At 37.6% G+C, this 24,459-nt stretch overlaps 1 pseudogene; it reads left to right on the top strand.

Moving 5' to 3' along the window:
• Window positions 1–5,125: 5,125 nt before the first annotated feature.
• LOC101703247 (translation factor GUF1, mitochondrial pseudogene) lies at window positions 5,126–13,535 on the top strand (annotated as a pseudogene).
• The last annotated feature ends 10,924 nt before the right edge of the window (window positions 13,536–24,459 follow it).

Here is a 24,459-nt window from a genome sequence, read left to right as displayed (position 1 = left end):
CATTTTAATGAGATGCTCTTAAATTTGCTTAGCTTTTCACAGATAAAATACCTACTAAAGGCATTGGCCTGTGTTTTCCCATCTGAAGGGATCAACCTGCTTCTGATATTTTCACTAAGTGGTCGTTTGTGCCTCTTCTGCTCCACCTGCCTGCGCCCTCACAATAAACTCCTGGTTCTCCTCATGCTCACCCAGGGTGAGTGAGAGTTCTGAGCAGATCTGCACTCACTTTTGGCATTCCTACCTGCTTCATCCTCCAGTTATCTTCCTCAACCCTGGAAAAGGTGGCTTCAAAGTGACCTATACAAGAGCCTAATCCATTATGATTGCTGCACTAAATACACACAGAAAGGAATTCAGTGCACCAGGATTTTTTACTAGAAGGGAGAGGGAGAATGAAATAAACAATAGTCAGAGTGATCCAAGATCTAGGAACCTAGTCACAAGGAAGGGGATTTTTTTTTTTTTGAAAATTGCTTCCTAGGTTCCCAATAATCAATGTATTGCAAATAGAGCACATAGCAAGTCACAGTAGCACTTCAATGAGTGCTGTGAGTGCTGTTCTGAGTTGTGATCTGAGGGCCAGGAAGGTGACAGGGATCCACCTGTTCTGTTCAAATAGCTCAGACACCGTGGCCCTGGCCAGCCTTCTCGGCCTGTGGCATCCTTAGAATGTTCTGGTGAAGACGCACATTGGTCCAGCGATCAACCGATGGAAGGAGCCAAATGGGGAAGATTGCAGGGAAAGTGAGAGGAGCACCAGAATCCCTTCTTCCTAGGGTGGGCTCTTCTGCCTCTGTCACCTTGTCTCAGGTTTCTTTGCTGCCGTCCCCAACGACTACCAAAAACTAACAATAACTCAACTCTTCCCGGGGAAATGAAGGAAAGGAAAACAGAGCAGGACACAGTGGGTGAAGGCAAGAGGTTTAAGAAAAGATTATCTGGGCCGGGGATTTAGCTCAGCGGTGCCGCCACCTGCCTCAAAAGTGCAAGGACTACAGTTTGATTCCTGATACCAAAAAAAGAAAAAAGAAAGAAAAGATAATCCTTCATACCAACAGGTTAAACATGGATGAAAAATAAAACTAAATAGAAACAATGTAAAAAAGTTTTGTTTTTTTTAGTACCGAGACTTGAATGCAGGGACTTTTCACTGAGCAGCATTCCCACCCCTATAATTCATATTATACTTAAATAAAAATCTAATCGAAGAATATAGAATAATGAAATCAACAAATCTTTATTGAATCCCTGCTATTTTGGAAGGAAAAGTATGCTCTACTTGTATTCTTGTTAATTGGCATCATTCCAGAAGAAAGCTGTAGCTATAAATGTAGGGTTCATCTTAATACATTATAAATAAAGTCTTCATCTGTCACTGGCATACATCAAAGAAACATTAGCATTCCTGCTAAGTTATGGAAATTCTCTCCCTACAACTAAATTATCATAGCATCATAATTAAAATAACTATGTTGTGTGCATGCATGTCCTCATGTACACATCCGCATATATATCTAGGTAGACACTAAATGACTGCAAACAACACACAAACTATAAATCCCCATAGACCAATCCACATAGCAGTTTCACTTTGCTTTTCAAGATAACAAAACCCCTGAGACTAAGTCTTTCTCACGCATATGAATTTTCTATGCAGGCCCTATTCCCTGGTGATCTAGAATTGCATTGTTAACACTATTTAATTTTAATAGCCAGCTCACTTCTGAATCCTACTTGCAGAATGCATATTTGGTTCATGTCATTTCATGCTTGATGTGTTTATACATCTGGAAACAAATTCTATTTTCATTTGCATTCACATTTTTTTAAAGTTTTCAATTTAGAAATAACTGAAATCTGAAAGCAAAACCAAATAAATCTCTTCCCTTTTATAAAACCAAAGAAAAGCCAGATTAGTGTGAATGAATGTTTTCTAGGCCTCAGGCTTCCTCAGGGTCAACAAGGTTTTGGGCCATATTTTTGCATGTATAGAAATAAAAACAAAAAAGCACAAATACATATATAATATTTTTGCACTTTTTTTGGCTTCTTATACTATTTTAAAATATACACCTCCTATCTATCTATCATCTTTCTGTACCAGCTGGAATTCAGTACCACTGAAGGAGACAGCCCATGTAGGGTAACATCAAATATGCTTTTAGTGGTTATTAAATGAAGTCTCAAGAGTGAAGATATCTAAGAATGTCCGATCTCTGAAACAATGTAGAAAAAATGACTCTAAGAAATTAAAATTGAAGTGTCTCTTTCTTGGATTTAATACAAATTCTCCCTGAGAAATTGATAAATTTCACTATAGAGTGGTTGCTAGGATACCTTCTCAAATCTATTAAAGCAAGTGCTTTTCTTCAAAGGTTTGGGCAGGGTTTCCATCATTTCAAAATAGCTTTGAAAATCATGATGTGTGTTCTATTAATTTTCATCTGAATGAACAAAACAGGTGAATGGATGGCCTTTCAAAAATAAAAGATTATCAAAGTCCTAAGAATAATTAGTCTCTCCCATAATGATGCATTTTTAAAGGCTTGTCAAAGAGGTTCAAATTCTCAGTCCTAAAAAGAAATATATATATATATATGAATGAATGGCCTTTCAAAAATAAAAGATTATCAAAGTCCTAAGAATAATTAGTCTCTCCCATAATGATGCATTTTTAAAGGCTTGTCAAAGAGGTTCAAATTCTCAGTCCTAAAAAGAAATACATATATATATGAATGAATGGCCTTTCAAAAATAAAAGATTATCAAAGTCCTAAGAATAATTAGTCTCTCCCATAATGATGCATTTTTAAAGACTTGTCAAAGAGGTTCAAATTCTCAGTCCTAAAAAGAAATATATATATGAAGCAAAATGGGCAATGCAAAATTGCTAAGGAGCAGTTAAGGGCCTATTGCTGTAGGAAGCAAGGGAGGGAGAGAGTCTACATTTATAGCGGGCTGGCACTTGCCACTGATCAACCAAAAAGTCCTTTTTCCCTGGAATTAAAAGTAGTACCAATGATTCCATCATTGCACGTTTGAATTTATGCCGATTGACTAGCACAAATATTGTAAGGACTTTTACATGAGTGTTCATGTCCTGTTCTGCTAAGAGGAGGCTGGCTGGGAATAAAACATGGACCGGTTCTAGGAGGGAAAAGAGGAACACAGCCCTGCGGGCACATTGTGCACAATCTCTGAAAGTTCTTTAAGCACAGCAGTTCTCCTTGTCTCTTTTAGAAACTAAGTGTAACAATTTTGAAGTTGGTTAATCTTGTGTCAGAAGAAATGAAAACAGGGTGGGGGATTTAGCTCAGTGGTGCTGCCAACCACCTCACAAGCACCAGGTCCCAAGCTCGATCCCTGGTACGAAAAAAAAAGAGAGAAAGAAATGAAAACAGATATCAGTATTAACCAAATAACCCAAAGATTTTATGAAATTTCTATCAAAATCTCAGTGGTACTTTTTGGCAGAAACAGAAAAATCCATCCTCAGATCAACTGGGGATCCAGAATAACAAAACAATTAAGAAAAAGAACAGCTTTGGACCAATCACATTTTGTCAAAACTTATTACAAAGCTATAGTAATCAAAACAGTATGGCACATAAAGACATTAAAAACAGACATAGATCAGTGGAATAGAATAAACAGTACAGAAATAAACCCTTCACAAGTGACCTAATTATTTTTGACAAGATTTCCAAGGCCAGTAAATGGGAAGAGAAAGTCTTTTCAACAAGTAGTTCTGGAAAAATTGTATGTTCACATGCAAAAAAATAAAGTCATTACATATAAAGATTAACTCAAAATGGATTAAAGATTTAAATGGAAGAGTTAAACTATAAATTTCCTGGAAAAAATATTGATGCTTCATTAGGGAAAAGCAAATTAAAGTCACAATGAGATACCACCTCACACTCATTAGAATGGCTACTATTTTTTTAAAAATAAGTGTTGGCAAGGATGGGGAGAAATTGCAACCATGAACACCATTAGTGGCAATAGAAAATGATACAGCTACTATATTAAACTATATGGTAGTTTCTCTAAAAACTAAAACCAGAATTACCATATGATTTAGCAATTCAACTTTAGGGTATACAGAACAAAAAATGAGAGTGAAGGTGCTGGTTTCTGGCCTCCTGCCGGGAGTCGTGGGGTGAAAACTGTAAGGCAACCTGATTTAGCCTCTAGAGCGATCCAGATTCTTCCTTGCGGCGCTTAGCTGGGCTCTTGGGAACAAACCAGCTTGTGGGCTCCAGTGCCCAGGCCATGTGGACCCTCGCAGGCCGGGGCTGCTGGCACAGACGCGTGCTCCTGCCATGTGCCACAGGGGCCGCACGACCCCAGCCACCCCGGTTCTGGCCCGCTGCCAGACACGGGGCTGCTGCAGGGTCCTGGGCTAGCGACAGGCTCTGCAGCTCTGCACGGCACAAGGTGACCGCCTCTAAGCCCGTGATTACGCCCCCTTCTGGACTTCACAGCGTGCTCCATGCACTCTTTCGGGGCTTCCTGGGATTGCGAGTGGACCCCGCTTCCAGTTATTTCTAGGGTGGCAGAGCCTGGAGCACGCGGGCTCCATTCTGCTTATTTAATCCTTCCACAGCTCCTCCAATGTGATCTTGGGAAAAACCAGACACATCTAGATTTCCTGTTGAAGATACTAGAAATTTCAGTATCATTGCACATGTGGATCATGGCAAAAGTACTTCAGCTGACAGGCTGTTAGAACTAACAGGAACAGTTGATAAGACAATAAGCAAGTTCTTGATAAACTGCAAGTGGAACGAGAAACAGGAATCACTGTTAAAGCACAGACAGCATCTCTTTTTTACAATTTTGAAGGAAAGGAGTACGTTTTAAATCTTATTGATACACCAGGCCATGTTGATTTCAGTTATGAAGTATCCAGGTCACTTTCTGCTTGCCAGGGTGTTTTACTGGTGGTCGATGCAAATGAGGGTATTCAAGCCCAAACTGTAGCAAACTTCTTTCTTGCTTTTGAAGCACAGCTGTCAATAATTCCAGTTATAAACAAGACAGATCTGAAGAATGCACATCCTGAAAGGGTTGAAAAACAAATTGAAAAAGTATTTGATATTCCAAGTGATGATTGTATTAAGATTTCTGCTAAACTTGGAACAAATGTTGAACATGTTCTTCAGGCAGTTATTGAAAGAATACCCCTTCCTAAGGTGCATCGCAAAAATCCTCTGAGAGTTTTGGTATTTGACTCCACCTTTGACCAATATAGAGGTGTGATAGCCAATGTAGTGTTGTTTGATGGAGTGGGTTTCCAAAGGAGATAAAATTGTATCAGCACATACTCAAAAGACATGCAAAGTTAATGAAGCAGGAGTTCTGAATCCTAATGAGCAGCCAACTCTTAAATTATATGCAGGACAGGTGGGCTATTTGATTGCTGGGATGAAAGATGTCACTGAAGCACAAATAGGAGATACGTTGTATTTACATAATCATCCAGTGGAGCCCTTGCCTGTATTTAAATCAGTGAAACCAATGGTATTTGCAGGAATGTATCCTATAGATCAGTCTGAATATAATAACCTGAAGAGTGCCATAGAAAAACTGACTTTAAATGACTCCAGTGTGACAGTACATCAGGATAGTAGTCTTGCATTGGTTGCTGGCTGGAGGTTGGGATTTCTTGGACTTCTGCACATGGAAGTTTTCAACCAGTTACTAGAGCAAGAATATAATACTTCTGTTATTTTGACAACCCCTACTGTTCCACATAAAGCTGTTCTTTCATCAGCAAAACTAATAAAGGAATACAGAGAAAAACAAATCACAATAATCAACCCTGCACAATTCCCTGACAAATCAAAAGTAGGAGAATATCTAGAGCCAGTTGTTCTGGGCACTATTATCACACCAGATGAATATACTGGAAAGGTAATGGTGCTTTGCCAGGCTCGAAGAGCAGTTCAGAAACATTTGATATTTATTGATCAAAATAGAGTTATGCTTAAATGTCCCTTCCCTTTGAATGAAATTGTGGTAGATTTTTATGACTCTTTGAAACATCTGTCTTCTGGATATGCTAGCTTCAATTATGAAGATGCAGGCTACCAGACTGCAGAACTTGTAAAAATGGACATTCTCCTGAATGGAAATATTGTAGAAGAGCTAGTAAGTATTGTACACAAGACATCAAGAATGGTGTTTACCATTACGCACCAGCGAAGAGACAACCCACAATGTGGGAAAATTTTTCACCAGCGGTCCCTCAGACAAAGGTCTACTATCTCAAATCTATAAAGAACTTAAAAAAATCAGACCCCCCAAATTTAAAGACCCAATCCAAAAATGGGCATCTGAAATGAACAGACATTTCTCAGACAAAGAAGTAGAAATGGCAAATAAACATATGAAAAAATGTTCAACATCACTGGTCATTTGAGAGATGCAAATGAAAACAACGCTGCGATTCCACCTCACTCCAGAAAGAATGGCTGCTATCAAGAAATCAACCAATAGCAAATGCTGGCGGGGCTGTGAGGAAAGAGGAATCCTGCTCCACTGCTGGTGAGAGTGTAGACTGGTGCAACCACTGTGGAAATCAGTATGGAGATACCTCAAAGAACTAGGGCTAAAGGTCCCATTCGACCCAGCCATTCCCCTGTTGGGTATTTTCCCCAAAGAATTAAAAGAATCATACCACAGCAATATATGTGCACCCATGTTCATAGCAGCACAGTTTGTAATAGCTAAAACTTGGAAACAATCCAAATGCCAATCAACTGGAGACTGGATCAAGAAAATGTGGTTTTTTAATAAAATGGAGTACTACTCAGCCATAAAAAATGAGAACTTAGAGACATTTATTGCAAAATGGATGGACATTGAGGTGATACTCTTAAGTGAAATAAATAGGACACACATGTGTAAATACCAAATAGTTTCTCTAGTGTGAGAAACTGAAAGAGTAAATAAGGACTAAAAGGTATAATAGATAATGTGAAATAGGAAGAAAAGGGGCACAGGGGAAGGGGAAGTGGGAGGGGTAGGGGAAAGGAAAAGGGGGGAATGGAATTAATATGAAAAAATGGAAGCAGAGTCTTTGTAAATAGGGAGGAGGGGAGGTGTTGAAGGGAGGGCAGGAGAAGGGAGAAAAAATAAGAACCAAGAGAGGATGTAAAGGTGCATATCTCCAGTGATGAATGTCATTATATTGTACACATAAAATATACCAATAAAAGGATATACAAAAAAATGAAAGCAAAATCTCAAAGAGATATACGAACACATATGTTCATAGGAGCATTGCCACCCAAAGGTGGAAGCAGCTTCAGCATACAGATGAGTGGATGAAAAGCATGTGCCATATACACAAAACAGAGTATTATTCAACCCTAAATAGGAAGGAAAATGTTGAGTGCCTTATCCACATGTCTCTAATCCTAGCACTCTGGGAGGCTGAGGCAGGAGGACAGCAAGTTCAAGCCCAGACTAGGCAACTTAGTGAGACCCTCTCACAAAATGAAATAATAATATTAAAATAAAAAGTGCTGGTCATGTAGTCCAATGTAAAGGCTGAGTTCAAGCTCTGTACTCCTTATTATGGTTTATATCCACATGTCTCCCCAAAGCTTCATGCATCCATAAGTGAGGCTTGTTGCATGTGGCTGGATCTAGGGTGTGTGAATATGGATTAAAAGTGTGTTGTGTAGTAACTAAGTTAGGCCACTGATTGGTTTCACATAGTTCTGGGTGTGGAAAATGGGAAGGCCCACCATGGTTGTGGGTGGCACCAACCAATAGGCTTGTAGCCTGGATGGGAGAAAAAGGAAAGGAAGGCTCACTGCTGCTGCTACTGCTGCTTCCTCCTGCCTGCCTGCCATGGACTGTTTCTCCTCTGCTGTGCCACCCTGCCTTGGAGCCAGCAGATTATGGACTGAAACCTCTACAAATTATGAGCTAAAATAAACCTTTCCTCCTTTATCTTGTGGGTACTGGGTATTTTCTCCCAACAACAAGAAAGTAACTAAGGACCCCTCCCCAAATAATGAAGAGAATTCTGGCACATACTACATTATGGATAAATCTTGAGGCCATTATGCTAAGTGAAATGAGCCAATCACAAAAATGTAAATACTCTATAAATCCATTTATATGAGGTTCTGGAATTGTCAAATTAATGCAGACAGAAAGTAGAAGGGTGATTGCTAAGACAGGGGAATAGACAGCCCATGTGTGATGGATACTGTATTAGTTACTTTCTGTCACTGAAACAAGATACCTAAAACCCATAACTTGAGGAGAGATTATTTGGCTCAGAGCTTCAGAGGGATCAGTACATGCATAGTAGGCTGGTTCCAAGGTAGAAATGGCATGGCAGAAAGGCATGACAAAGAAAAGTTGCTCAACACAGGACAACTGAGAGAGAGAGAGAGAGAGAGAGAGAGAGAGAGAGAGAGAGAGAGAGAGATGCAGAGGTAGAATAAGAGCCAGAGATAAGAGCACATCCTTCTAGGTCATACCTCCAGTGACCTGCCTATTCTAACCAAGTCCAGCTCCTAACAGCACAGTCAGCTATGAACACATCAGTGGACTAATGCACTGATTAGGATAATACCCCCATCATCCAATCACCTTCCCAAAGCCCCATCTCTGAACACAAGAGATTTGGGGGAAATTTTTAGATCTATACCATAACAAGGACAGACTTTCAGTTTTCTAAGGTGATAGTTCTTAAGAATGATTGCACCATCAGGAACCTGAGAATAAGCAGGAGTAACTATTTGACTTTCAGACATAGTGGACTTTAATTCAAAACTGATCAGAAGAAGCAAAGAAGGTCAGTACATACTAATTAAGGGAACAATTCTATAGGAAGTGATAACAAATGTAAACATATATGCACTGAACAATGGCACACCCAACTTCATAAAACAAACAGTACTGGAAATAAAAGATCAGACAAAATCAACACACTTATAGTGGGGGAACTCAGCATCCTACTATCACAAATAGATTAACTAGACAAAAAAATCAGTAGAGTTGATCCAAACCTTCAAACAAATGGACTTAATAGATATATACAGTTTTCCACCCAACAACCACAGAATACACATTCTTCTCAGCAGCATATGGGATTGTCTCCAAAATAGACCACATACTGGCCAATAAAGCATGCATGGTTAAGTAAATGCAAAAGAACTAAAACTATACCATGCATATTATCAGATCATTGGGCAATAAAACTAGAACTCAATGGTAAAAAAACCCACAGAAATTATGCAAATACATGGAAATTAAACAATACGCTCTTTAATAAACAATGCATCACAGAAGAAATCAAGGAAAAATAAGACAGTTCCTAGAACTAAATGATAACGTTCATACAATATACCAAAACTTATGGGTGAAAGCAGTCCTAAGACGTAAGTTCATAGCTGTGAATGCCCTCATCAGACAAACAGCATGCCCAAATAAATAACCAAATAATGCACCTCAAGGCCCTAGAAAAACAAGAACAATCCAAATCTAAATCTAGAAAGGAAATTATAAAGATCAGAGCAGAAATAAGTGAACTGGAGAATAAAAACAGTACAAATAATCAATGAATTGAAAAATTGGTTCTGTGAAAGAATGAACAAAATAGAAAAACTCTTAGTCAATCCTACCCCCCCAAAAAAAGGAAAGAAAAGACCCCAAATCAATTCAATTAGAAATGGAAAAGGAGAAATCACAATGGTCACTGACGAAATCCAGAAGATTATTAGCAACTCCTTCACAAAACTGTATACCAATAATTTGGAGAACTCAGAAGAAACAGATAGATTCCTAGATACATATGAATTACTAAAACTGAACCAAGAAGATTTAAAAATCCTTAATAACTCAATAATAAGCAATGAAATTAAAGCAGTAATTAAAAATCCTACCAACTAAGAAAAGCCCAAATCCTTTTGGATTTATGGCCGAATTCTACAAGACCTTCAGGGAAGATCTAACATCAATACTACTCTAATTCTTTAATGAAGTTGAAAGGGAAGGAGTACTCCCAAAATCATTTCTGGAAGCTAGTATTACCCTGATTTCAAAAAAAGAGAACTACAGGCCAATCTCTTTAATTAACATAGATGCCAAAATCCTCAACAAAATACTGACAAATAGAATGCAACAAATCACCAAAAAGATCATACATCATGACCAAGTAGGCTTCATCTCAGTAATGGAAAGATGGTTCAACATATGAAAATCGATAAATGTAATCCACCACATAAATTGAAGCAATGACAAAAATCACATCATCATCTCCATGACACAGAAAAAGCCTTTGACAAAATACTACATCCATCCATAATAAAACAATTTGAAGAAAATAGGTATAGAAAGAAGTTATTCAATCTGATAAAAGACATTTATGACAAACCTACTGTCAGCAACATATAAGTGGGGAAAAACTGAAAGATTTCCCTGTAAAATCAGGAAGAAGGCAAGGCTTCCACTGTTAACACTCCTGTTCAACCCAGTCCCCAAAACATTAGCCAGAGCAATCAAGGAAGAGAAAGAAGTAAATGGGATACATATGGAAAAAGTAGAAGTCAAATTATCTTTTGCAGATGACATGATTCTCTACTTGGAAGATTGAATAAATTCTACCAAAAGACTCCTAGAATTAATAGCTGAAAATTCAGAAATGTATCAGAAAACAAAATCAATGAATGAAAATCAATAACATTCTTGTACACAAATAATGAACTCACTGAGAAAGGAATTAGAAAAAGAACACCTTTCACAATACATCAAGAAAAATTAAATTCTTGGGAATTAACCTAAGGAAGTGAAAGATCTCTACAACAAAAAAAGAGATCAAAGAGGACATCAGAAAATAGAAAAATATTTCCTGTTCATGGATAGCCAGAACCACTATAGTGAGCCATTATTAAAGTATTATTAATATAATAAGAACAATTACAACAACTTCATATTACCTGTGCCTAGATCATAATACTTGGAAAAAATTATGTGCAAATATACTTGAAAACACAATGCTCTTGAAACTAAAAAAAACCCCATAATCCTAAAATTGATATATAGATTTAACACAATCCTTATCAAAATACCAGCAGCTTTTCTCACAGATCTAGATAAAACAATCCTAAATTTATGTGGAACCAGAAGAGACTCAGAATACCGAAAGTCATCGTAGGTAACAGGAGCAAAGCAAGCCGCGTGTGGTGGCACACACTTGTAAACCCAGAACTCAGGAGAGTGAGTTAGGAGGATTGCTGTAAGTTCAAGGACAGCCTGAACTATACATAGTGAGACTCTGTCTCAAAAAAAAAAAAAAAAAAAAAAAGGAAAAGAAAAGAAAAGGAAAGGAAAGAAAGACACAATGCAAAGCAAGAAGCATTGCAATCCCAGATTATGGTGATAAAACAGTATGGTCCTGGCACAAAAATAGACATATGGATCAATGGAACAGAATAGAGGAAACAGAAGCAATGCAGGCACATTTAGGTATTTAATCTTATACAAAGGGGCTAAAACTCTACACTGATAGAAAGATAGCTTCTTTAATAAATGGTGCTGAGAAAACTGGCTATCCACATGCAGAAGATTGAATCTAGACCCATATATCTCACCACATACTAATCTAAAATCAAAATGTCACAGATCTAAATGTTAAAAACAGAAACACACAACCTTCTGGAAGATAAGATAGGCAAAATTTTTTAAAAAAATTTTATTGGTACATTTTAGGTACATAATATAATGACATTCATCATTGGAAATATTCACCTTTACATAATTTCTCTTGGTTCTTATTTTTCCCCCTTCCCCTGCCCTCCCTTCAACCCCTCCATCCTTCCCTATTTACAAAGGCCTTGTTTCCATTTTTTCATTTTCTCATATTAATTCCATTCCCTTCTTTCCTTTCTCCCACCCCTCCCACTTCCCCTTCCCCTTTGCTCCTTTTCTTCCTATTTCACATTATCTATTATACCTTTTAGTCCTTATTTACACTTTCAGTTTCTCACACTATTGAGGTGATACTTTTAAGTGAAATAAATAGGACACATGTGTAAATACTGAATAGTTTCTCAAAACTCTTGAAGATATAGGCATAAGCAAGGACTGTCTGAACAGAACAACAATGGCACATGAAATAATATCAGGAATCATCAAATGAGATCACACAAAATTTAAAAGCTCCTGCACAGCAAAAGAAACAACTAACAGAGTGAAGATACAACATACAGAATGGAAAAAATTTTTTGCCAGCTATTCCTCATATAAAGGACTAATGTCTAGACCAGTGATGGTGAACCTTTTAAAGACTGAGTGCCCAAACTGCAACCCAAAACCCCACTTATTTATTGCAAAGTACCAACAATGCAATTAAACCTAAATAATGAGGTTTTAGTTTAGAAAAAAACAGCTCTTACATTAACATCTTTTGTCTTAAAAGAAAAACACAATAACAGAGCATTTGATGATACAAATGGCTTATTATTGAAAGGTAAAAGTTTGCATTTGGTGTGCTTTCGCATGATTAATATGATTCTTGCTATTGTATACATGCTGATAATTTGTCAAACCTTGGCTCAAAATTTGTTAGTTTGAGAGCAACACAAACAGCACTAAGGTCATCTGTTAGTCTGTCTCTTATATAAGATTTGATATAATTCAAAGCAGAAAACAAATGTAAGATGATCCAAACAAAGTAAGAAAAGCAATCCAGAGTGCTTTCATCATTTAAATTTATTTGGCCGAGATTCTACACTTTACGGATTTCATTTTCAAAGCTACCAACTGTGCTGTCATTTCTTTACATTCTATCTTTTCAAGTTTTGTACACAGGCCATGGAATTTGTTTTTCCAGATGGAGCTTTTTTGAAATTCCAATAGCTCCATTTCCAGATTTCCAAAATCTAACCAGTATAAATGGGAAAGGTCAAGTTCTTCAAATTTGTTTTTCTGTTGGTGGTGGTGGTGGTACTGGGAATTGAACCCAGGGCCTCAAGCTTGCCAGGCAGGCACAGCCGTGCTGAGCTATATCCCTGGCCCTTCAAATTTGGCATTATTTCGAGAAGTAAGAAAACGCAGGTTTGTTTCCATCTTACAGAACTGGAAAAGTCTGTTACTAAATTCTCCTTTGCAGCTGCTACTAAATTCCTTGTAAATTTCCTGATGGCTTGTAGGATTGTCTACAATTATTGTAGAATTTTCTAAATGTATTTTTATATTTGGGAAATATTTCAGCTGTCCATTTTCAAGGTCCCTTTCAAAAACCTGCAGTTTCTCTCAAATGTTTTTACATCACAAAACATCCTTTGCAGTTTTCCCTACACCTTGTAGTTTTTTCATCAGTATATTGAATTGTAGTATAAAATCTGTAAAAAACATGAGATTATTAAACTAGGCCACAGCTGTGGGCTGTGGATATTTCTGCCCTTTTTCATTCATAAACACCCTAATTTCATCCAAGCAGGCTACAGATCTCTCCAGGACTTGTCCTCTCCTCAGCCACTGGACATTATCGTCCATAAGTAAAGCATTATACTGTGTCTGAACCTCATCAAGGATCACTTGAAACTGTCAAAAATTAAGAGCACAGGCCATGAGGTGATTCATCATTTTTGGACATATTTTGTTGGTTTCCTGGGCTCAAAGAGCTTCTTGATGCACAATACAATGAAACTGAGTGACTGGGTGTTTTGCTTCTTTAACAAAGAACTATATGAAACCAGATGTTGCCCCCACCATGCAAGTGCCGATCACTAGTAATTGAAACCACTTTTTCTGGTCTTATGTCTTGTGACAAGAAAGCCTGCGTCACAGCACTGTAGACGTCTGTCCCTTGTGTTCTTCCAGGCAAGGACACCAGTTTCACTAGCTCTTCTCTCATGATGTCATTGACAGCATAGCACAAAATCAGTGCTAGCCTCGCATGATTATTTATATCTGTGCTTTCATCCAAGCACATGGAGTACCAGGCTGCCTTCTGTAAGTCAGCGATGAGCTGCTGACTAGCATCACTTGCCACGTGCAGGACTCGATCTTTAACAGCATTTCTGCTAAGTAGCATCTCGGAGATGCTACGCACAATGAAATTTGAAAGCTGGCAGCTGTAAGATATTTGTTTTAGAAAAATAGTTACACAAACTAGGATACTGGGAGTGATATTTCCTCAATTTGCCCTCAAGAAACTCTTTCCTTTAGTGGCACCAAGCTTGGCAACACTTTTGTGGTTTGTGTCAAAGTGCCATCCGACACTTGAAGTGTGATACACAACACTTTCACTACACAGAATACATAATGCTTTTCCACGGTGTTCAATCACTTCAAATGATTGTCCAGGCCTCTTGGAATGATCTTCCACTGTCTGTTTTCAGTTTTGCTTTTTTGCTGTAGTCATTTTTTGGTGTTCAAGACATAGAGTCTCCAAAAACACAATTAAAAGAACAAGAAACAACCAATAGAAATCTATCTCTATACCAAAAATAACTCTTAATTAATACTAAAGAATTGGATATTCCCTAAGTCAACAATCTATGGCAGTGATTCTCAGCTGGGCTTCCTCTTGAGTTTGCTGAGCCCTAGTGCAAGGGGCAGTGTTCCACCGACCACTAGCTTTTGGTCTGCTCTGCAAAAGGCATCTGAGTGCATTTCTTACCGGGAGCGGGGTTCTGTATAACCAGTCCAAGCAAATGCGCATATCCTTGGTCTTGTTTTCATAATTCTTCACAAACAACTAAATATGATGCTGCAGATTCAACTGTGCCAGGGAGGCAGCACAACAGTAAAAGAATCTCAGTCTCTTAACTACAACATCTCTTAGCTAACTCTTAGATATTCAATTTCAATTTTTCATCAGAAAACTCAAAGCTAAAATCTTGTATTAATAACAATGAATGTATTAAAACTCACAGTCCATCCTTGGCAGCACACTAATCAGCCACGTGAAAGCTCAGACAAGTCACAGCTAATGAGTTGCAGCTCATGATATCATTGCCTGGCACCACTACTTCTTTGTGAGCATACATAGGGTCCCTACATACACTGTTATCTGATGTCCAGCTGCTGAGGTGATGTGACTCAACAACACCAGACAACTCAGCAACACCATTCCCCTAAGAGATAAGAACGGAAAGCAAAATCAAGAGTTCTCTTTCGTAGAAAGAAGAGAATGGTTATTAGCCGCTAAGTTACAACCTCTACCATGTGCTTCTGCCCTTGGAAATGGAAGTTAGGTCTTTGAAAATGAGCTGGTATGGAAGGCACAGAACCTATCTGGTTTGGAGCTGAGTAGTAGAGAAAATCCACCCTTGATTCGCAATGAATGTACAAATAAACAATCCAAATAATTAAGTTTCCATTAAGATGTTTATATTAAATTTACAAATATATTAGGTAAATATATATTTCCTTATATAAATTATATATTTATATATGGATTTGTATACCTAAATATATGAAATCTATACTATTTATTACACATATCTGTAAATACAGATATTCTTCAGAATTAGAATAAATGTATGTGGGAATATATGGACACACATTTGCAAGGGAAGGATGAAGTTCCTTTCAAGGCTGTGGCCATCTGCTCTGTAAGTGTCTACCATGCACTCCCCACAAAACTGGATATTGTTGTCCAGAGACTTCTTAATTTGACACTAAAACTTAAAGAGATACTTTACCAAAGGCCTTGGCAGAAATTACTGTCCTAGCCTAGAGTCTAAAACTAAGTCACCAGCCCTAGCCAGAAGGGAAAGAACCTGCAGCATTTTTTAAAAGCAATTATAAAAGAATTCAGCAGCAGCAATCAAGGGCCAGGGAAATGAGCACTACAGCTAATAGTTACAGTGTTTATTACTCATCTAGTAGGCACACGGCACTGTGGGATTGGAACTATTAGCACCCAGGTTTCTCTGGGAGGAAACCAAGAAGCAGGGAGGGCTTTTGCCCTTATAGGGGGCGTCTAAAGCTTTCCCCAGAGCTGGGCTGGGCTCTGCAGTGTGCCTCTTTTGTGCAGACCTCTGAGCAGAAGAAAAGGTCACAGGAGTCCACAGAGTCATCAGGACAGTTCTGGTGATGTGAGAACTGAAATGCCAGAGAGACTGAAGAAATTCGTGGATGTGATATTTAAGAATGGTGTCAGAAATGCCAACCAAACATTGCTTTTCTCAGTGGCCATTTCTGTTCCTTTCAGGAAGTTCCTGTTGCTCCTTTGTATCACAGCCACTAAAAGCTAGAAAACTTCCTCTTTGCCTTTCATACACGCAGTTCGTGATGAAGCCCCTGGGAAATGTGTTGCTGGGAGCTGTCTCAAGGCAGTGTGGAGTCACAGGAAACACAGCTTTGTATTCGCGCAGGTGAGATGCTGTTACACATTCTACACACTCTTACACCCTCATACTCTCCTCACTTACGTGAATTTCTCAAGACAAATTAAACACACAGATGTACAAAAACCCATTTACTACTTTTATTTCTAGACTTTAGAGTTGAGTTCTTCAGAAATGTGGACCCTATTTTAAAAGTCACATTAGAGGTAAAAATCTGTTTTGTCATTGTAAGAGCTTAAAACTATAAGCGATACCAAAACCAGGCAGTAGGAGGTTGTGGTTTGTTCAAAAAAAGAAATTTGTCCAATGCTCCCCTTGATAATGATAAAGTGAAAGGCTGAGAGATTATAACCCACACCTTCTAAATTCATCAAAGTGTCTTCCAAATTGATTAGTTGGCTATTAACCGTGAATTATATTTTATATTCATAAAAGTATAAATTAACTTCATTAGATTACCTCCAACCTCCCATTGTTTACTAATTCACTCAGTAATTTATCTTTATTACAAAAGTTAAAAAAAATTCAAATTAGATAACTATACAGTATTTCTCAAAATTTCCCAGTGATAAGAATTTCTGGCTTAATTACCTAACAAAGTACACTGAGTATCTTCTATGAGACAGACACTGTCCTGGATGCCAGAGATATATTAGTGCTTCGTTATTTTCCAGCTCACATTTTATTAGGAAAAATAGGCAATGAAAAGGAACAAATTATGCTAAGAAGGCACCTGAGAAGAATAAAGCAGTGACAAAATGTAGCTAGGAGTTTTAAACGGTTTGATTTGGAAGGTCATGGTTTTAAGTCAGGCAAGAAGCTCACCCATTCCCCCCATCTTAGGCATAAGAATTTGGTAAATTTCATTTTTATTGCATTAAAACATAATATGTAACTCTTAAATAACAATAGTTCTTTTTGATAAATTAAAATAATTAGGCAAGCAAGTGTTAATATATCTTTTCAAAACAAATTTCTATTATAATTGTTGCAACACTTATTTATACTCCATCAAATTTTATGCAAGGTCTTTTATTCTCTTATTGAGGAGAAATGCAAATAAAATGCATATATTTTAAATGTGCAGTGTAATGTCTTGGTATATGTATACCTTGTGAAATTATGAAGTCAAGGAATACATATCTATCACCTCACATAGATCCCATTTATGTGTGTGGTGTGTGCCTGTGTGTGTGTGCATGTGTGTGTGCACACAGTGAGGGTACTAGGATCTACTCTCTTAGCAAATTTCAAGTACACAATATATTATTACTAATTATCACAATGCTAGACAGTTCTTCAGAACTTATTCATTTCATAACTGAAAGTCTAAACCCTTTGATCAACATTTCTCCACTTTCACAGCCAAGATTATTTTCAAGAACCTGCACATATGTATGCATGTACATGTGTGTGTATGTATGCATGTGTAGCTACTAAACTGAAAGACACAAGCTCACACTTGATGATGAATTACACACAAGTCTAAATATATTAAAGAAACATTTGCTCATCTCTTGAACTTTCTGCAAATGAAGCTGAATGAATAAGGAAAAATAAAATTGAGAGGGAAGGAGAGAGTGTGACATTCCATTTGATGGGAGGCATACATGTAATTTAGGAAAAATTCTTAAAGAACTAGTGATTTTGTAAAAAAAAAAAAAATTGAAAGTTAAAAAATAGTCACTTAGCAGCCCCCTGCTCCATGAGTAGCAACTATAAGGAGTAGGTTGTCAAAGACTACTTGCTGGTGGGTATGCTAGACAGCTGGCCTTACCATGAGAAATTCAGGGATGGGTGACAACAGGACTGCCATTGATTCAGCAAAGCAGTGACAAAGTGGAAGCCCTGTGTAGCACCTGGAGTTTCCAAGGAAACGAGAACACTCCTTTGCCAAAACAGCTTGAATGTTCTTGGAAGTGATTACTGTAAAGAATTCTGGAATTCAGACATGACTTCTGACTTCCACACATATCCATTCATTTTCACCAATTTTCCTTTCTCCACCTTTAAATACTGATCTTTAGTAAGCATGTTTTATTTTGTGCCTTCTTGTGGATTTCTTAAAGTATATTCTCTGCCAAACTTTATGCAAACGTTAAATATCTGCAGGCATGCTTAGTCCTGATAGACCATAGCACCCAATTCTAATTTTACATTTCACAATAGTTTTGTGGTAGTAACTCCTAAAGCAGCTAAGTAAAACAGAGCTCTGCAAGCCCCTACTATTTGCCCACTCCTGGAGAACCTACAACCCCTGGTATGCAGGAGGGGCTTATTTCAGTGGGGTGTGATAAGAATGTAGGAGAATATTACCATTCACATCAGAACTTGAATGTTATGGCTTGTATCTAGATGTCTTCCCCAAAGCCCCATACAAAAGCCCCAGGCTTTTTCAGAGGTGACTGGATCAAGAGTGTGTAATGCTGGGATTAAGGGTGTGATACCGGGATTAAGAGATCGTGATTTCCACAAAAATCAATAGCTTTCCTCTACACGAATGACAGACTCACTGAGAGAGAAATAGGGCAAATAATTCCTTTCACAATAGCGTCCAAAAAACTGAAATACCTAGGAATCAACCTAATGAAAGAAATCAAAGACCTCTTCTCTGAAAACTATAGCACTCTGAAAAGAGAGATTGAAGATGATATCAGAAAATGGACAGACATCCCCTGCTCCTGGGTAGGAAGGATTCATATAGTGAAAATGGCCATACTTCCAAAACTGCTATATAGATTTAATGCAATTCCAATTGAGATCCCAGCAGCATACTTCATGGACCTTGAGAAAACAATCCAAAAATTCATTTAGAACAAGAGGAGACCCAGAATAGCAAAAGCAATTCTAGGTAACAGAGACATGGCAGGGGGTATCACAATCCCCAACCTGCAACTCTACTACAAAGCTACTGTGATAAAAACAGCATGGTACTGGCAAAGAAACAGACTTGAGGACCAGTCCAACAGATTAGAAGATGCAGAAACAGCTCCAGACACACTCAGCCATCTCATCTTCGATAAAGGAGCCAAACACCCTCACTGGAAGAAAGATAGCCTCTTTAATAAACGGTGCTGGAAAAATTGGGTTTCAACTTGTCAAAGATTAAAACTAGACCTATATCTCTCACCATGCACTAAACTAAAATCAAAATGGATTAAAGATCTAAATATTAAAATAGAAACTCTGAAGTTGGAACAGAGGTTAGGTAGAACTCTTGAAGACATAGATGTAGGAAAAGATTTTATGAACAAAACCTCAGCTGCCCATGAACTAGCACAAACAATCAACAAGTGGAATCTCTTCTTATTAAAAAGCTTCTGCACAGCAAGAGAAACCACCAGCAGTGTGAAGAGACAACCCACAATGTGGGAAAATATCTTCACCTGCTTTTCCTCAGACAAAGGTCTACTATCTCGAATCTATAATGAACTTAAAAAGATCAGACCTCCCAAATTTAAAGACCCAATCCAAAAATGGGCATCTGAAATGAACAGACATTTCTCAAAGAAGTAGAAATAGCAAATAAATACATGAAAAAATGTTCAACATCACTGGTCATTCGAGAGATGCAAATGAAAGCAACACTGAGATTCCACCTCACACCAGAAAGAATGGCTGCTATCATGAAATCAACCAATAACAAATGCTGGCAGGGCCATGGGGAAAGAGGAATCCTGCCCCACTGCTGGTGGGAGTGTAGACTGGTGCAACCACTGTGGAAATCAGTATGGAGATACCTCAAAGAACTAGGGCTGGAAGTCCCATTTGACCCCACTTTTCCACTGCTAGGGATCTTCCCCAAAGAATTAAAAGAATCATACCACAGTGATATACTGCATATACAGTGATATGCACCCATATTCATAGCAGCACAGTTTGTGCGAGCTAAAACTTGGAAGCAGCCCAAATGCCCATGAACTGGAGACTGGATAAAGAAAATGTGGGTTTTTTTTTTTTTATAAAATGAAGTACTACTCAGCCATAAAAAATGAGAAATCAGAGACATTTATAGCTAAGTGGATGCACATTGAGGTGATACTCTTAAGTGAAATAAATAGGACACACGTGTAAATACCGAATAGTTTCTCTAGTGTGAGAAACTGAAAGTGTAAGTAAGGACTAAAATGTATAATAGGTAATGTGAAATAGGAAGAAAAGGGGCAAAGGGGAAGGAAGTGGGAGGGCTAGGGGAAAGGATAGAAGGGAATGGAATTAATATGAGAAAATGGAAAAATAGGAACAAAATCTTTGTAAATAGGGAGGACTGGAGGGGTTGAAGGGAGAGCTGGGCAAGGGTGAAAATTAAGAACCAAGAGAGATTATGTAAAGGTGCAAATTTCCAATGATGAATGTCATTATATTGTATACCTAAAATGTTCCAATGGTTAGAATGAATAATTGATAATTCAAAATAGGAAGAAAAGGTCCAAAGCGGTAGGGGTAGTGGGAGGGGTGGGGTAAAGGAAAGAAGGGAAAAGAAAAATGATGAGAAATGGAAAAAATGGAAATAAAGTCTTTGTAAATAGGGAAGGATGGAGGGGGTGAAGGGAGGCCTAGGAATGGGGAAAAAATAAGAATCAAGATGCATTATGTAAAGGTAAATTCCCAATGAGAAATGTAATTGTGTTGTATACCTAAAATGTACCAATAAAAGAATTTTAAAAAAGAGTTTGTGATTTCTAAATTAGTCCACTGATTGATTTAACATAGTTCTGGGTATGAATAATGAAAAAGCCTACCCTGGCTGGGGGTGACATCATGCAAAAGGCAGGTAGACTGGAAAAGATGACAAAGGGGAGGCAGGCTTGCTGCCTTCTGTCTGCCCTGCCATGGACTGTTTCTCCTCCTCTGCCATCCCACCCGGCCTTGGCACCAGCTGACTGTGGACTGAAACCTCTACAAACTGAGCTGAAATAAACCTTTCCTCTTCCAATTTGTGATGTTGTTCGCTATTTTGCCTCAGCAAAGAGAAAAGTATCTAAGACACTGTTCAAAACACAAAACTTGCTCAGAAACACAGGCAAGCAGGGAACCTTTTCTTATTCATTTGACTTCCCACAAGAGCCAACAGCTTATGCTGAAAATGACAACACAGGAGTAAGCAGAATGATTGGGTAGCCCATTGTTCTCTTCCTTTCATTTTGTCATCATTGATTGAGAAGCCAACACTTCCATCAGCATTAGCCCAATGTGGGTGTACCAAGATATGAATTACAAACAATTGAGTTATTTTTGTGAAGCATTCCCACTGTACTGATAAGCACAAAACACATATGCACAGATGGGCTATGAAATACAAATTGCAATTTTGGTGAATCTTGCATATGAGTTAAATGATCCTATATTTGCATTTAAATGGGCATTGCACAATGTGAAAATAAATGGTAAAATTCAGACTAATAATTTAAACCTTTTATTTTCTATTTTTACTTACAATATTAAGTAGTAAACAAAAAACACTACCAGAAGAAGAAAGGAGAAAAGCTTTATATTTTCATACCTATGATTAGTAATACTTTCTTCCTGATTTGTAAACTGCAGCCCTGTATTTTCATTTTACGATGGGCCCTGCAAATCATGTAGCTGACTCTGGTTTTAAGTATTGTGAGTTAATATATGCAAAATCACATGGAATATTGCCAGGCATACAGCAAGTGTTAGATGAGTGTTTGTTTTTACTATTATTATCATTGCTAAAAGACATAGACGTTCTAATTTCTTTTAGAAAGGCAAAATTTATTCATATGCTGTTTATAAAGACACCAGCTGCATTAAAATGTTAAGAGGTCTTAAATATGTATATCTCCTAGTGATTTGTATTTTGTGAATGGAATTTTGATATAATATTGCTTTGTATAACTTCAAGCTTTTGTTCACTTTTAAGAAATTGCATCCTTCTTTTGCCACTTTGCTTCTTCTAATTTCTGTCAGGCAGATATGCCTGCCTTATGCCATCCATAATTCAGAAATGTTAAAATAATTTAAATGTCTAACAGCTGGAAATTTAACTTATTTAATAATTTGCGGGTCCTAAGTAATGTATGAATTTTCTTTTAAAGATATCAGCTACCCCAAGAAAATGTTTATTATGAGTTTTTTAAATGTAGAAACACTTATTCACCTGAGTATCCATCAACTAATGGATGGAAAAACATGTGTCCATACAAAGAATAGTATTCAGCAATAAAAGGAATGAAGTATTAACACATGCTACACCATGCACGAATCTTGAAAACATTATGCAAGAGAAAAAAAACAGTGCCAAAAGTCCACAACCCATATGAGCCCATTTACATAAAATGTCCAGAACAGGCGTGTGCATAGGAATAGCAAGTGGTTTGGTGTCTGCCTATGCTCAAGAGAGCTGGGAGAACACGGGACTGCAGTCAGTATGAAGTTTCTTCTGAGGCTGATAAGTCTCCTACCACCGATTATGGTGATAGTTGCACAACTTTGTGACTATATTCAAAATCCCTGACTTGAATAAGTGGTTCAATTGTACGTTTTGTGAATAATATCTCAATAATCTTTTTAAAAAAATATTGAGTAACAAAACGTCTATATTATTTTTTCCAACCCTACAGACCATGCATGATTAGTGTAAAAATATTACCAAAGAAGCATAATAGTCTGAAAAACAATTTTAAATGTTTAAAGAAATCCCTGATCAAGTCCTGCTATTTCTTGAAGTGTTTTAAAATATCCTCCAACTGTGCTACACTGAGATGTTTCCAACAGATTCTCCTTTTGTCAGATATTAAGGCTCCTCTGCATAATCTGCTTTTAGAGGAAGAGGCAGATTTTTACACTATTGCAATTTAACTCACTTACAGACTGTGTAGAGCAGGAGTACAATATCTGGATTCAAAGGAATTAAGGCATAAGAGCAATGCACATTGTTGACTTTGGTGTGATTTGCGTGTATACTGTACATAAAGTGGCAGAGTGCAGACCTAGGTCTGCCAACTCTGTAATTATATTGCTATTCTCTTACAGAAACACTCATTTATGCACATAAAATCAAAGCTATTGATATTTGTAACAACAAGTGAATAAAGGAAAATTCTTCAATAAAAAAAATGAAGAAATGGAGGGAGAGAGAGAGAGCCCTGAAAATGTCTCAGAATACTGGCTAAATACGCATACTATCTAGAATCTATAAAGAACTGAAAAACATCAGACCTCCTCAAATTCAAAGACCCAGTCCAAAAATGGGCATCTGAAATGAACAGACATTTCTCAAAGAAGTAAAAGCAGCAAATAAATATATGAAAAAAATGTTCAACATCAATGGTCATTCAAGAGATGCAGATGAAAACAACACTGAGATTCCACCTCACCCCAGAAAGATTAGCTGTTATCAAGAAATCAACCAATAACAAATGCTAGTGGGGGTGTGGGGAGAAAGGAATCCTCCATTGTTGGTGCGAGTGCAGACTGGTACAACCACTGTGGATATCCGTACGGAGATACCTCAAAGAACTAGGACTAGAGGTCCCATTTGACCCAGCTATTCCCCTGTTGGGTATCTTCCCCAAAGAATTAAAAGAATCATACCACAGCGATATATGTGCACCCATGTTTATAGTGGCACAGTTTGTAATAGCTAAAGCTCGGAAACAGCCCAAGTGCCCATCAACTGGAAACTGGATAAAGAAGATTTTTTTTTTATAAAATGGAGTACTACTCAGCCGTAAAGAATGAGAAACTAGAGTCATTTATAGCTAAATGGATACATATTGAGGCCATACTCTTAAGTGAAATAAATAGGACACACATGTGTAAATACCGAATAGTTTCTCTAGTGTGAGAAACTGAAAGTGTAAATAAGGATTAAAATGATTAAAATGAATAATTGATAATTTGAAATAGGAAAAGGTCCAAAGGTGTAGGGGTGGTGGGAGGGGAAGGGGAAAGGAAAGAAGGGAAAGGAAACATTATGAGAAAGAAAAAAAATGGAAAGGAAATCTATGTAAATAGGGAAGGGTGGAGGGGGTGAAGGGCGCACAGGTAATGGGGAAAAATAAGAACTAAGATACATCATGTACAGGTACAAGCACCCAATGATAAATGTAAACGTATTGTATACCTAAAATGTATCAATAAATGAATTTATGCAAAAA

Source organism: Heterocephalus glaber, unplaced genomic scaffold, assembly GCF_053883595.1.
Source record: "Heterocephalus glaber isolate CG9 unplaced genomic scaffold, H.glaber_assembly_v1.0 deba00000613, whole genome shotgun sequence".
Classification (NCBI taxonomy): domain Eukaryota; kingdom Metazoa; phylum Chordata; class Mammalia; order Rodentia; family Bathyergidae; genus Heterocephalus; species Heterocephalus glaber.
The sequence above is the reverse complement of the archived record's forward strand: the minus strand, read 5'-3'. Positions and strand labels throughout refer to the sequence as shown.